We start from the raw sequence: 15285 nt of genomic DNA on the forward strand, positions 1-15285 counted from the left end.
TGGTCTCACTTGCCTTAGTCAACTAGAAACCACCTTGCAATCTGGATCTGGGGTTCAACTCTTACCCTTTCAGGGCTACAGGTGGGACCAAAAATGTCAGACTGAGTACAGAGCATGATTGTTCTCTGTGGCAGGACCAATAGTTTATACCTTTCCTTTACCTTTTCTCTCTTCTGAGCTCCCAAACTTGTAGTAGGGATTCCTTTAGAAGGCAAATGAACCTAAAACATTGGGGTTTTTTGGCAGGGCTTTCTGTCATTCCTTCATCAATGGTTTCCTAGAGAGAATATCAACACTTACAATACGTCTACCATGTTCCATTGTACATATAGTCAAATAGTACAATAGTACAATAGTCAAAAGGAAGGAGGGAAGTTTCCTACTTCAATTATAATCCTGGGTCAGGTTTGGTCATTATAATTATTCAATATTCAGTTTTGTTTTATGATTATACTTGCATTGCTGTAATCAAGAGTATGTTGGAGCCAGTTTAAACCAATTCTGCTCAGCTAATTATTAAATTTTCAGTGTGAATATTGATATTTGAGAAATGGTCATATTCTACATATCAGGACTTGATTTAATGTTTTATTGATTGTCAAGGCCAATGGAAGTAATTGAGAAAATGTTAACCATGCAGATTAAATTTAAGAATGCTGTACTGGGGGGCATCTGGGTAGCTCAGTGGATTGAGAGCCAGGCCTAGAGACGGGAGGTCCTAGGTTCAAATCTGGCCTCAGCCACTTCCTAGCTGTGTGACCCTGGGCAAGTCACTTGACCCCCATTGCCTAGCCCTTACCACTCTTCTGCCTTGGAACCAATACACAGTATTGACTCCAAGATGGAAGGTAAGGATTTAAAAAAATAAATAAATAAAAAAGAATGCTGTACTGTATTTTCATAAAAATTAAAGATTTAAAATTTTGATTGAGAAAAATTTCAGGAAATGAAGCTTGCTAACTCCTGAATCCAGAGAATGAACTGTTTGGAGAAAGATGCCTGCAGAAACCTATACTACATCAAGAAGATCCAGAATGAACTTTTGGGTTCAATTAATTTAACTAAAGGGGGTTGAACATTTAGTTTGAATGTAAACTTCTATACTAAAGGGGACTGCACCCTAATTGGCTTTTTGTCAATGTGCCTAGCAAAACATTGGTTTTGCTTTCTATTTCCCTCTTATTTCTAACTATTGTAGTTTCCCCTTAGAAGGTGTAATATTGTATACACCTGTAGTTAGACATTTTTTAGGGGTACGAGATGATTATGTAGAAAAATCAACTAGGGAGACTAGTCTCCCAAATGATCACAGGGGGAATTTTGAAGATTAAATTAAATCTCCCCTGCCCATTTTTAGATTTAATCGCCAAAAGCACGTACACCTCACTCACATTTGAGTGGGGGAGGTCTGTGACCCACGTGTCCTAGTGGGTGATGAATCAGAATTGACTGACTGCCCTCATGGCAGCCCTAAGCAAGGCTTTAGCTGTAATTGGTACACATAAATGGAAGGAAGTCACAGGAAGTGTTGAAAAGAAATGATCTTTAAAAATGCTAAGCTCTTCCTGTGAGGACTCTCTTCTGTCTTTGACTTGACTTTGGAGGAGCTTGAGCTTGAGATCTCAGACTACTTCCCTTTTGGACTGACATGTGGTGAGTGAAAGACTGACTCCTGTTCCTTGAATTTTCTGATGGGACTAGCCTCAGGAAAGACCTACCCTTTTGAGAGAGGCTTCATGCATCCCCAGGTCTGTGTCGCCTAGATATCTTACCCTATCCTCTCTCTGATTATCTTACTTTCACTCTTTCTATATTTTATAAATAAATTGTTAAAATAAATGTCTTTGGAATTAATTAAATTCCTGGCAACCCCATTCTTAAATAATCCAGTCCAATCTTTTATAAAACCCCACATATTTCTACCTCTTACAATGCTTTTAGCATGCATTTTTTCAAGTATGCCTCAAAGAACTCTTTGTTAAACATTTATTAGCACATTGCATTTACCTTTACACACAATATTTACCTGGTTCTGCTCATTTCATTCTGAATCAATTCATGTAATTTTTCTTATGATTTTCTGAATCAAATTGAAATTTGACAAGTATTTATTAAATTCCACTTATGTGTAAACCATATCTACCATTAAGAGTACCATTTATCTTATCTGATGGAAGATGCAGACCAAGGAGTTGAGTTGGAACTAAGGTTTATATTTTCTATGTATCACACTTGATAGTTTCATTGTTGTACACTGAACTCCTTGGCAAATGTGGGATTGTTAGCTGTCTATTTTTAGACATGGATAAAGATTGACAAACCCTACAAATCAGGGCTTGACTTATGGTTTTGAGGATTATCTAGGCTTAAAAAAGTGACAGAAAAATTCTTAGTAATGCAGATTAAATCATCTTTAAATACGATCCAAAGATGATTTTAAATTTCTTCATTTCCTGGGCATAGTTCATTCATTTCTTTCATTTTAAGGTATGGCTTATAAGAAAAGCGTATAAGCTTATAAGAAAAGAATGGTTATATGTATATGATCCTATATATATATATATATATATTTATATATATATATATATACATGGAATAAGAAATGTTCATTTAGTTCTTTTTGTCCTTTCCAGTCAAAGAAGCCTGTGTTGAAACCTAAAAAAGTTAAACTTGACAGATCGCCTGTCCTAGGCAGTCCTGCCTAGAAGAGTACCAAGAAAAACTGCAATTGGAAAAGCTATAGGAAGACTGCAGAACTCAGTAGGGGTCAGGAGTCCTGAGGTGTGTTGTTAGAGACAATGTGCATCCTGGGGTCTGAAAGTCAGCAGCTCTGGGGTTTCCAACTTTGGCCAGTAACTCATTGCTGGAGAAGTGAAGAGTCAAAGCTGACAATAAGAAAAAATGTATCTGTCAGCATTTAGTCCTAAAAAATGCAAAGCTACTGATATTTTTGAAGTTTCACCCAGACATGCATACTGTTAAAACACCAATAAAGTAACTATATATATCTCTCAACACAAATCACTTCATATCTCAATTTTGTGTCTCACATATTGTTTGATGGAAAGAATTTGAGTGTCTCCCTGTCCCGTATACAACTACAATCAAGTTTAATGTAAATATCAATCTCCAGCAATTTCCCTTACATTTTTTCATCAAATCCTTGGTGATTAATTTTTACAAAAACCTTTGAAGTTGTATTATCCTCCTTATTTCTCAGAATTAGTCACTTATAGAAGTGACTTCCATAAAAACAGAATGTTAGAACTGCTTGAATTTTGGGTTTGCCAAATAGCAAGGGAAAGATAAAGAGATAGATAAAGATGATTGTTAGATAAAGTGCTTAGTAAGTGCTTATTGTATGTCATCTTTACAACTATGAATTACTCTTCATCATATGAACTCCTTAAGGATGAATCTACTCTCCATAAGAAGTTTATGTACAAAAAGAGATGGTATAGCCCAGGTTTAGAAGGAAGGCTATTTCTGGAAATACTGACTGTGATTTTTAGTAAATACATCTTTTGTGAAAGCTAATTGATACCAAATGGATGATCAATATTGGGGAGCATAGAAGAAGGGTGCTCATAAGTGACAATCCTAGAAACCTCAGCTCTTTAGGGGTACCTTTGTGATGATGTGAGGGAGAAATGTTTCTGGAGATTCTACTGCTAGAGTGTGAACTGGGAGAGTTGGTAGGGAATGCTACATAAAAGATTCTCACAGGGATAGTTGAAGTTGGAGGAATATATTTAGAAATAAAAATGATGTAAAAACAAAAGATACTGCAAATTTAAATAATTCTACTTGAGTTTACAAAGTACCATAAATTCTCCAGCTAGAATACAAAATAATTACAAGCTATAATATAAACGCTGAGTTCCAAAACATAAACTGAGCATTACAGAATTTCCCTATTCTATGTGTTTTCTTCATGAGTTCCAGTCAATTAGGTCTTGGATTTAGCAGCTAAATTTTTACTTTGCATTGAAACAACATGAAATGCATACACTGGGAAGAACCACCCCCCCCCCCAAAAAAAAAAAAAGGAGAAGGGAGTAGAAGCAAAAGGAAAAAAAAAATCCATGTTGAAAAGACTGAACATAATTTCAACAGTTTATCACTGTTTCCTTCTTTTAGTTTCTTTTCAAGATTCATTTGTTTCATCTTCTTCATCTAGGATTTCTTATAGAAGTGTGCTGTTTCTCTCTTCAGCTATATTTGTTTCTGATTTGCCATAAATGTTCTCGTCTATCACTCTGACAATGGATTTTGAATGGAAAGTACATGAAAGGTTTTTGATTTTGAGAAAGTGGAAGAGGGAGGAGGGATTAGCTTATGGAAGAAAAAATTTCAGAGTTCTATGCACATGGAACCAATTATTCTATGTGTCATTTTGTAGCCTTACTAGGAATACTTAAGAAAACAAACATTTATTAAGTATTTACTATGTTCTTTAAGCAAAGTGGCTGGAGTCAGGAAGGTCTTAGTTCAAATCTAGCCTTGAATACTTACCAGCTGTGCGACCCTGGGCAAGTGACTTTACCCTTATTTATTTCAGTTTCCTATCTGTAAAAATGGGGACACACTGGAGAAGAAAATACCTTTGCCAAGAAAGTTCCATGGACAAAGTCCAGACATAACTGAACAACTCAACAACAACAACAAACAACAACAGCATTCCAAGTGTTGGGATAAGCATCAGAGATTTAAAAAAAAAAGGAAAAATAGTTCTTGTTTATCAAGGAGCTCACAGAATAATAGGTAGACACATATTCCAACAACTATATGTACAAACAATATATATATATATATGTATATATATATATATGTGACATAAATTGGGAGCAATCTCAGAAGGAAGATTCTAAGGTTAAGGAGAATTGGGAAGGGCTTTTTGAAGAAGAATTTTAATTGAAACTTAAAGGAAGCTAGAAGATAAGGTGGTGGAAGATAAAGATGTGGAGATGAGGGAGAGAGTTCTAGGCAAGAGACATCTGCAAATAGTGATGACTTGATTACCTGTAGGCTTAAGCTTATTCCCTCAGTTTCTTTCTCTTCGCCTATTGATTTGGCTAGTATTTCTAGATCTCTAGAAAATAACAGTAGTGACAATGGTTTACTCCTGGTATTATTGGGAAAGCATCATGTATTTTTTTCATTATAGCTAAGGCTACTTATTAGATACAAATAGATACTATTTACAGTATTAAGGAAAGGTCTGTGTATTCCTGCATCTATTTATACAATTGGATTTTAGTTCTTATGTCTTTGCTATTAATATAGACCATTGAATTTTCATTTTGCAGATTTTGAAATAACTTTGCTTTCCTGGCACAAATCAAAGTTGGTCATAGTAGACAATCTTTCAAATATGTTATGTTAGTCACTTTGTTAATGTTTTATTCAATATTTTGAAATCAGCACTTAGTAGAGATATTGGTTTATAATTTTATTTCTCTGCTTTATCTTTCTCTGATTTCAGTATAAGGATCACATCTATTTCATAGAAGGAGCTGCTTCTTCCTTTTAAAAAAACTCTCACCTTCTGTCTTAGTATCAATTCCAAAACAGAATTGCAAGAGCTAAGCAAATTAGAGACAAATAACTTACTCAGGGTCACAAATGAAGTGTCTGAGGCTAGATTTGAATCTTGGTCTTCTCTACTACAGACCATTAAATTGGTTTTTTTTTTTTAATGTTTAATTAAATTCACTTATAAAATCCATCTGAACCTGAGTTTTTTCTCCTTTAAGAGTTTGTGTGGCTTATTATATTTCTAGTTCTGAGTTTGGGTTACTTAAATTCCATATTTATTGTTCTGTTAATTTGAGAATTACATATTTTTACAAGTATTCATGCCTTTATGTATGTTAGTTTTATATGTATACATAATGGGCAAAAATATCCAACAATGTCTTTTATTTTATCTTTACCCATTGTGATTTCTCTTTTTTATTATTTTTTTGGTAATTTGTTTCCCCAAATTTTTGGATCTAATTAATTATTGATTAATTTTATTGTTATTTTTTAAAGTTCCTGTTTAATTTATTAACTTAATTATTTTGTCATCATTTAAATTTTTATTCATGACTTCCATAATTTCCAAAATTTCTATTTGTTTGTTAACAATATTTTTGGTTGTTGTAGTTCCTTCAAAGGATGACTTACATTGAGAGACATTCCTCAAATTCCCTAAAGAATTCTTCCTCTAAAAACTCTTGGCCTCTACTTTCTTTCTAGTGTAAAATGGTGATGATCTAGGGAATTACATGAGATTATAAGGCATGAGCCTTTCTTTGTTGGCATCTTAGAATCAATTCCATGGGGAAAGTATGGCCATTTCATTTGTACCTTGCAGAGATGATGAAAAGAATTCTTTATTAGTTCTCATTGACTACCCAAGAGAGGATAAGAAACACTAGTAGATTTCCTACAGAAGCAGATGGTAGCTTTTGGAAAATGTTTATGAATCCAAAATTTCTGCATGGAATTCCATAGACAAAATAATCTCAGAATCTATTCTATTCACATAAGGGAGATTTCTTTCATAATACTGGTCTTAGAGGCTGTTTCATAGGTAACCCAAAATTAGAGTTCCCAAATTCAAGAATTAAGGGATTAGATTTTCTCTAGCAAAGAAGGCCTTTCCTGATATTATATGCTTCTTGGAAAAAGAAATTTGCCCATGTGGTTCTTGAATTGTTTGTACTTATAAAGTAAAGTTAATGAGTAAATCAGTATAGATCTGATAGGAAGGCAATTGCTGGTTAAGTAGTCCCAAAATATGTTACCTTTCTGGATGAGTCCAAAGTACAGAGTGATGACTTAAGACTGGGAAGTATTATATATTCTATTTCCATAGAAGCCTATGGGAAAAGTAGGGCTGCTCAAGAACGTCTCAGAAGGCTTGTCCCAGAGCCAATATCAAGTTCAGTTCCCTTTTGAGCAACTCTATATTTTATATATTTCTGTATCTGATTGTGGATGCCTGTGAGTCTTCTGTCTCATTTTCTCTGTGGTGAAACAGTCACAAATATTGCTAGCACCTACATGGGAGCTTGGGCTCTGTTTTCCACATTTGGAGATGCCTCATATAAGGGATGAGGGTTAAATCATCACAGCATGTACAATATGGCTTGCTTGTTTCCCATCATCTTGGAGGCTTGGAGATTCTTTTAGGTGTGCATAATAAAAGGTCCCTTCCTCCTTTTCGGCAGTATGAATAGGTAACCTATTAATTTTTCCTGTAAATAAGGGGACTAAAAACCTTCAAATTGGCTATTGAGAAGGGAATGAGTGTACATACAACAGATTGGAGAGTAAGATATCTCATTCTCTTAAACTGGCAAATTTTGAGTTAGGAGGAATTGCTGTGAGTTGCAGGGTTGGGAAATGTAAGACGTAGGAGAGAAGAGATTATAATCTGATATGCTTTGAAAAGTCGGAAGATCCATCAGTGGTCCAGCAAATGGAGTTGGTAGCAGGATCTGCAGGTAGTTTCAGGAGTTAAGTCTAATGATCTGCTTGATCCAGACCAACAGGGAATTGACCTGAAAGCCAGGATGCTGTGTCCTACAGAGAAGGGGAGGAATCATGCATCATTTATGCTATACTCAGAACTTGATGTGGACTCCACAAAGGTTGTAAAGTGGACTCCTCAGCCAGGAAATATAGATCGTTTTATTGAGGATATCCCATTCCCCTAAGAAGGGATATTCAGTATCAATTTTTTTAAGGTTCCATTGATTCTCCCCAGGAACTGAGTAGTTATACAGTTATATATGAGTGTCTTTTCTGGTTTGAGGAGATTAAAAAAAATTCCTGTCCTTTGATCTATCCTCTTAGGTTTCCTTTTGTAAAAGTGAATTGATATCAACTGGATAATTGCTATGGGGATATATCAGCTGGTAAATCAATATGGGGGGCACACCAAATAGAGCTTGTGAGCAGTTAACCTAGAGCCTCTGATGTCCTTAGATTTACCCTTAGAACTCTCAGAGGGAGGAGTCAATCTCCACCTGAAGATATAACCTACCAGTGCAAATGAAGGTTGGAAAATACACCCATAGGTAATTATTTTCCTTATGTAACCTCCAGGTGAGAACAGTGCATCAGAGAAATCAGCTCTATGAGCCTAGAGTTTGGGAACAGATCTTTACCCTGGCTTATAATATATTCATTTCTCAAATCTGGCCTCAGATACTTCCTAACTGTGTGACCCTGGGCAAGTCACTTAACCCCCATTGCTCAGCCTTTACTACTCTTCTGACTTATAACCAAGACACAGTACTGATTCTAAGATAGAAGGTAAGAGTTTTTAAAAAAATAATATATTCATTGCCTAAGACCTTTTAAACTGGTTTTAAAGACTAATTGACTTCCACCCAGGGTGTGCATATGTATATGTAGGGGGAAGTGTTTTTAGGTTTTAAAGTATATTTTTTATATCTCCTCAAGGATAGGGAAATAGATAATAGGAGGCATTTTTTTTTTTCTGGTCAGTGTGCCTCTAATTTCTTTGCTCAAATACTGCCCTGGTATGTTGAGATTAAGGTTAATGACTGACATTTTTAATGGTAAATGATGAATGATTCAGGACATCATCATCTCTCATTTGCTTGAGAAATCTAGGAGCCCACAAGAATTCAGAAAAAGGAATACAGTGAGAGTAAAAAGAGGTTATTTGATTCAACCCTCTACTCTTACTGTTTCCAGCAAAGCCTATAACTGGATTCTGCCCCTGTCACTCCAGAAATATCATGAAGGCCCTCAGGGGTTATTATAGTTTTATTTTGATTTCACATGTCAGTGCTAGAAGAGTTGAGTTTCTTTAAGCTGAACAGAGATTATGGATTCTTTGTTGCTTTAAGTGAAAGAGTCCCCAGAAGTTCAGGGAATTATTCAATGAATACTCACTCTTTATAGAAGTGATAGTTGTCCAATGGAGCACTGCACTATTAAAGTCTAGGCAAGGGCAGACAGGGATAAAATGGGAAGACCTGAACTCTTTAACTTCATTACAATCCCTCTGTTGTGGTAGAGGTAATTCACAAAGTAATTTGAAATATGGCAGCTAACAGGACAAGAAGTCCACCAGGGGAACCATTGACCCCCATCAACATCTTGTTTTCATAATAATTTTATCATAACAATTTAAAAATTAACTATAGAGTTTCTTTTCTGACTATGGCATATAAGCTTATGATTACTCTTTTGGCTTACCAGAAGAGGGATCACTTAGCGAACCTACCACTGGATACACCTTCTTCTGGAAAGGTAGAGACTCAAATGAAGACAGAATCCATGGTGTTGGCCTGGCTATCAAGACCAGTTTGCTCAAATAGCTGCCAGACTTGCCTGTGGGCATCAGCGAGAGGCTCATGAAGATCCATTTGCCTCTCAGCAAAGACTGGTATGCCACAATCATCAGCGCATATGCCGCAACACTGACCAGCACAGAGGAGACCATCGAGCAGTTCTACTCTGACCTGAGTGCCGTCCTGCACTCAGTGCCCACAAATGACAAGCTGATACTACTGGGACAGTTCAAAGCCCGCGTTGGCCAGGATCATTATAGATGGAAAGGAGTGCTCGGCAAACACGGTGTGGGCAAAATGAACAACAATGGCCTACTGCTACTCAGCAAATGCTCAGAGTTTGACCTCACCATCACGAACACTGTGTTCAGAATAGCGAACAAATAGAAAACAACGTGGATGCACCCACGATCAAACACAGTGGCATCTCATTGACTACATCATTGTACGCCGGCAAGACATCCAGTATGTAAAGATCACCAGAGCCATGAGAGGAGCTGAATGCTGGACAGACCACCAATTGGTTAGAGCAACTCTTCAAATGTGCATTGCACCTCGCCATCCAAAACGCGCTCAGACAGTCGCGCATTTTACAATGTGAGTCGTCTTAGAGATCCATCTTATTTGCAAACATTCCAGTCCTGCCTGTATGACAAGCTGTCTGCCAAGGGACCACTCACTGGAAGCTCAACCGAGAAATGGAAACAGTTCAGAGACGCAGTGAAGGAAACATCAAAGGCAGTCCTAGGCCCCAAACAACGCAACCACCAGGACTGGTTCGAGGAGAACAACACTGCTATTGAAGACCTATTGAGCAAAAAGAACAAAGCCTTTATGGAGTGGCAAAATAACCCAAACTCTGCTCCTAAAAAGGACAGATTCAAGTCTTTCCAAGCCATGGCGCAGCGTGAGATCAGGAAGATGCAAGACCGATGGTGGGAAAAAAAGGCTGAAGAAATCCAGCATTTTGCTGATACGAAAAACTACAAACAATTTTTCAGTGCCCTCAAGACTGTCTATGGGCCATTAAAACCCACCACCACTCCCTTGCTATCCTCTGACAGTGACACTCTCATAAAAGATAAAAAAGGCATCAGCAACAAGTGGAAAGAACACTTCAGTCAGCTTCTCAACTGACCCTCTTCAGTCGACCAAAGCGCCCTTGACCAGATCTCCCAAAACCGCTGCATTGAACAACTAGAAGCCCCTCCTTCAATAGAGGAAGTCCAAAAAGCCATTAAACAAATGAGTGCAGGCAAGGCACACGGGAAAGACGGGATCCCAACCGAGGTGTACAAGGCCTCAAATGGAAAGGCGCTCCAGGCATTCCACATAGTGCTGACCAGCATACGGGAAGAGGAAGACATGCCCCCAGAACTCAGAGATGCCTCCATCGTAGCCCTATACAAGAACAAAGGCTCACGAGCAGCCTGTGACAACTACAGAGGCATCTCACTACTCTCCACTGCTGGAAAGATCCTTGCCCATGTTATACTCAACAGATTCCTGTCATCTGTTTCAGAGCAGAACCTGCCTGAATCACAATTTGGCTTCCGACCAGATTGCAGCACCATCGACATGGTCTTCACGGTGAGGCAAATGCAAGAAAAATGCCTTGAGCAGAACCTAAGTCTCTACATTGTTTTCATAGACCTAACAAAGGCCTTTGACACAGTGAACAGGGACACATTGTGGGTGATCCTCAGCAAGCTTGGTTGCCCAGCAAAATTCGTCAAACTGATCCAGCTCTTTCATGTCGACATGACAGGGGAAGTCCTATCTGGTGGAGAGACTTCTGGTTGCTTCAACATCTCCAGTGGCGTGAAACAAGGCTGTGTCCTTGCTCCAGTACTATTCAACCTATTTTTCACCCAAGTATTATGACATGCTGTGATGGATCTAGACCTGGGCGTCTACATCAAATACCGACTGGATGGCTCACTATTCGACTTTTGCCACCTGACTGCAAAAACAAAGACAACAGAGAGACTCATCTTGGAAGCTCTCTTTGCAGATGACTGTGCTCTCATGGCCCACAAAGAAAATCATCTCCAAACCATTGTGGACAGGTTCTCTACCGCAACAAAACTCTTTGGCCTAACTATCAGCCTCAGCAAAACAGAGCTCCAACCTGCACCAGGGAGGCCAATGAACCAGCCGTGCATTACAATAGATGGCACGCAGCTTTCCAACGTCAACACTTTCAAGTACCTGGGCAGCACCGTCGCCAACGACGGGTCCCTAGACCACGAAATCAATGCCAGGATCCAAAAGGCCAGCCAGGCATTCAGGCAGCTGCGCTGTAAAGTCCTCCAACACAGAGGTATAAGCACTGCGACGAAGCTCAAAGTGTATAACGCAGTGGTCCTCAGCTCGCTCCTGTGCGGTTGTGAGACATGGACACTGTACCGGAAGCACATGAATCAGCTGGAGCAATTCCACCAACGCTCCCTTCGGTCAGTCATGAGGATCCGATGGCAGGACCGACTCACCAATCAGGAAGTCCTCGACAGAGCCAACTCCACCAGCATCGAAGTAATGGTGCTCAAAACCCAGCTACGATGGTCTGGACACGTCATCCGCATGGACCCACAGCGAATACCAAGACAGGTATTCTATGGTGAACTGTCAGCTGGACTCAGGAAACAAGGATCAGCTAAAGTCCAACTTGAGGTGGGCTGGCATTACACCAAAGCAACTAGAACTCGCGGCCTCTGACAGAAGCAGCTGGCGAACCCACATTAACCATGCTGCCGCCACCTTTGAAGATGAGCGACATCGACGTCTTGCCGCTGCGCGTAAACGCCGACACCAGGCCACAACCACACCTCTCGTAACAACTGGCGTCCCATGCCCCATGTGCCACAAACTGTGCGCCTCAGCCTTTGGACTCCAGAGCCACATGAGGGTACACCGTAGATGAAACTGCACAAAGACAATAGTCATTCTCGGTCACCGAGAGACTACCACTATACTATACTACTCTTTTGGTTGGAGAATTGGATTGAATCCTAACTATTGGACTTACTAAGAAGGCAATCGTATTTTATTTTATTCATAATATTTTCCATGGTTACATAATTCCTGATTCCACTCCCCTTCCCTACCCTTCCTGGGGCTGACAAGCAATTCCACTGGGTCATGCATGCATCGCTGTTCAAAACCTATTTCCATGTTATTCATATTTGCAGTTGAGTGATCTTTTTACTTCAAAATCTTAATAATATCCCTATCAAACTATGTGATCAATCATGTTTTTCTTCTGTGTTTCTGTTCCTACAGTTCTTTTTCTGGATATGAATAGTGTTCTTTCTCCTAAGTTACTCTGGATTGTCCTGGGTCATTGCATTGCTGTTAGTAGAAAAGTCTATCACATTTGTCAGTCTCTGTGTACAATGTTCTCCTGGTTCTTCTCCTTTCACTCTGCATCAATTCCTGGAGGTCGTTCCAGTTCACATGGAATTCTTCTACTTTATTATTCCTTTGAGCACAATAGTATTCCATCACCAACATATACCACAATTTGTTCAGCCATTCCCCAATTGAAGGGCATCCCCTCATTTTCCAATTTTTTGCCACCACAAAGAGCACAGCTATGAATATTCTTGTACAAGTCTTTTTCCTTATTATCTCTTTGGGGTACAAAGTCAGCAGAGGTTTGGCTGGATCAAAGGGCAGACAGTCTTTTAAAACCCTTTGGGCATAGTTCCAAATTGCCCTCCAGAATGGTTGGATCAATTTACAATTCCATCAGCAATGCATTAGTGTCCCAATTTTGCCGCATCCCCTCCAACATTTATCACTTTCCTTTGCTGCCATAATGGCCAGTCCACTTGCATTTCTCAGAAGGCAATCTTAAACAAGTTTTTTCACCTCATCTGAGACACATTATCTCTAAGGTCCCATTCCTCTCTGTGAGTTTGTGCATATATTCTTAAAAATATAGTTATGCCTCCATTGTCCTGCCTGTAATTAAGTGCTATAGAAAGTGAAAACCCAAGAAAGGTTTTGTGCATTTTGGTGGCCATGTTGTTAAACAATTAGTTCACCAGTGCAATATACCTAATACTCTGTTTACATAAATGTGGTATTCATGAGACATTTGGAAGACCATCTTTAAAGTGAGATACATAAAAGGAAGGGCATGACTATAAACACCCTGTCATAATTCATTCTCAGCTTTTTATTTGTATCACCCTTCCTCCTTACCCCTGATTCATTCTCTACAAGTCCCATTCATAATGATGGGCAATGTTCATAGAAGATGTCTTACGACTTCTTTCTTTAGGATTCTAGGTGTAATTCTGAAAGATTATGGTATGCTACTATTGCTCATAAGCCCTCATCAGGTATACTCCCCCAACATTAATTAACCAGTTAATATTTATTAACCTTAAAAATTATTGTCTGAGAAAATCTAGCAAGTATAGAATTTACGAAAAAACCTTCTCAAATTGGAAGGTGTACACACCTCTGCCTCAATCCTTTTTGAAATGATAGATTTGAATACCAATCATTGGCATGGATTTTTATGTTTTATGATTTATAACCTAGTTTTGCAAAACTAGGTTAGCTAGCCTAAATTTATAGTGTCACCAGACTTTTATGATTTTCCCCAGTTCTATACAGTAACATATGAATAAGAATGGAGGTATATGATGGTATATATGGTATATATGGGGTGTATGGGGTGTTCAGGGAGGGGTAGTAGTTCTGGTATGAAGGGCTTGTCATGCCCTCCTAGGGCAGCTCTGTAGCCTCTGACTCCCACCTGACACCCAGCTCTCACTTGTGGCTCCTAGTAGCTGCTAGCATGTGGCAGCGGCCACACCCCGGGAAATGGCTTCGACAGGCCGGCTAAACCTTGTGAGGGTAGCCATCGGGTCATAGACCCCTGGTGAACCAGGGCCTTGTTCACCCAGCATGTGAAGACTGCTTCGGCTGAACAGATGGAAGAAACCAATAAGAAGTTTCAATGGCTGAGATGGCAACGCAGCAAAGCACTGTGAAGTGCTTAGGGCATGTTGGAGCACAAAAGACAACATGGCCATCCAATGCAGCTGAGGAAGTCTCCAGGTGTAGCGACTTTTCGTGCCACTGGACCCAGGCTTCCAATGCTGAGAGAGTGGGACTGTCTCTGTGCATTGACTTTTCCACTTAAATCTCCTTCACGCTCAAGTGTTTTTGTGCACAAAAACGCACAAAGACAATCGTCATCCTCAGTTACCGAGAGACTACTACTATACTATACTATACTATATGAAGGCAGTAATTCAGGATAAAGTTTGGCAAAGTGTTATCAATAGGATGAAGGAATGAGGGATTCAAGAGTAGACAGTGTAGAGTTAGAGCTATTTCACTAATGGGTCAAGATTACGAAGAGAGGAGTGTGAGTGCAAAGTAAGAAGAGAGATGATAGTACTGAAGAGGGGAGGAACTGGAAATCATAGTGAGAACAAAAGGTAATTTAGGAAGAGTGAGGCATAGAGAGATATAGAAAGATAAAATATTATGAGAAAATAAAGGAATTTCAGAGTTCTTGGATCTGAAAGCAGAATCCTTATGGGTGATGGCAATGTCATATGCATGTGTGTATCAGAGTTAGAGTGTATGAACACATGGATAGTAAAAGTAGGTGCTATAAATTGAATAGACTGCAGAACTTGGAAGACTTTATATTTGAGGGAACATAAATATGTGCATTGAAGTCCCTGAGAGTAGGAAATAAAGTTGGGATGGAGAGGAAGATTGCAAACCAGGCAATAAACTCATTTAGACAAGAAAGAGAAGAGAGACCTTGGAGTCAATATATAATAGCTATTAGAATCTAGACTTGCTGATAAATTTGGATTGAAAGTACCTCAAAGAAGAGGTTGCTGAGTGATGACAATAAAAGGAAAGTTTTAAAGTGGCAATGGAGAGCAAGAAGTTGGGGAGTGAAGAGGTAGAAGGTGAGTATGAATAA

The sequence above is a fragment of the Monodelphis domestica genome, chromosome 1 (assembly GCF_027887165.1).
Source record: "Monodelphis domestica isolate mMonDom1 chromosome 1, mMonDom1.pri, whole genome shotgun sequence".
NCBI classification, from domain to species: Eukaryota; Metazoa; Chordata; class Mammalia; order Didelphimorphia; family Didelphidae; genus Monodelphis; species Monodelphis domestica.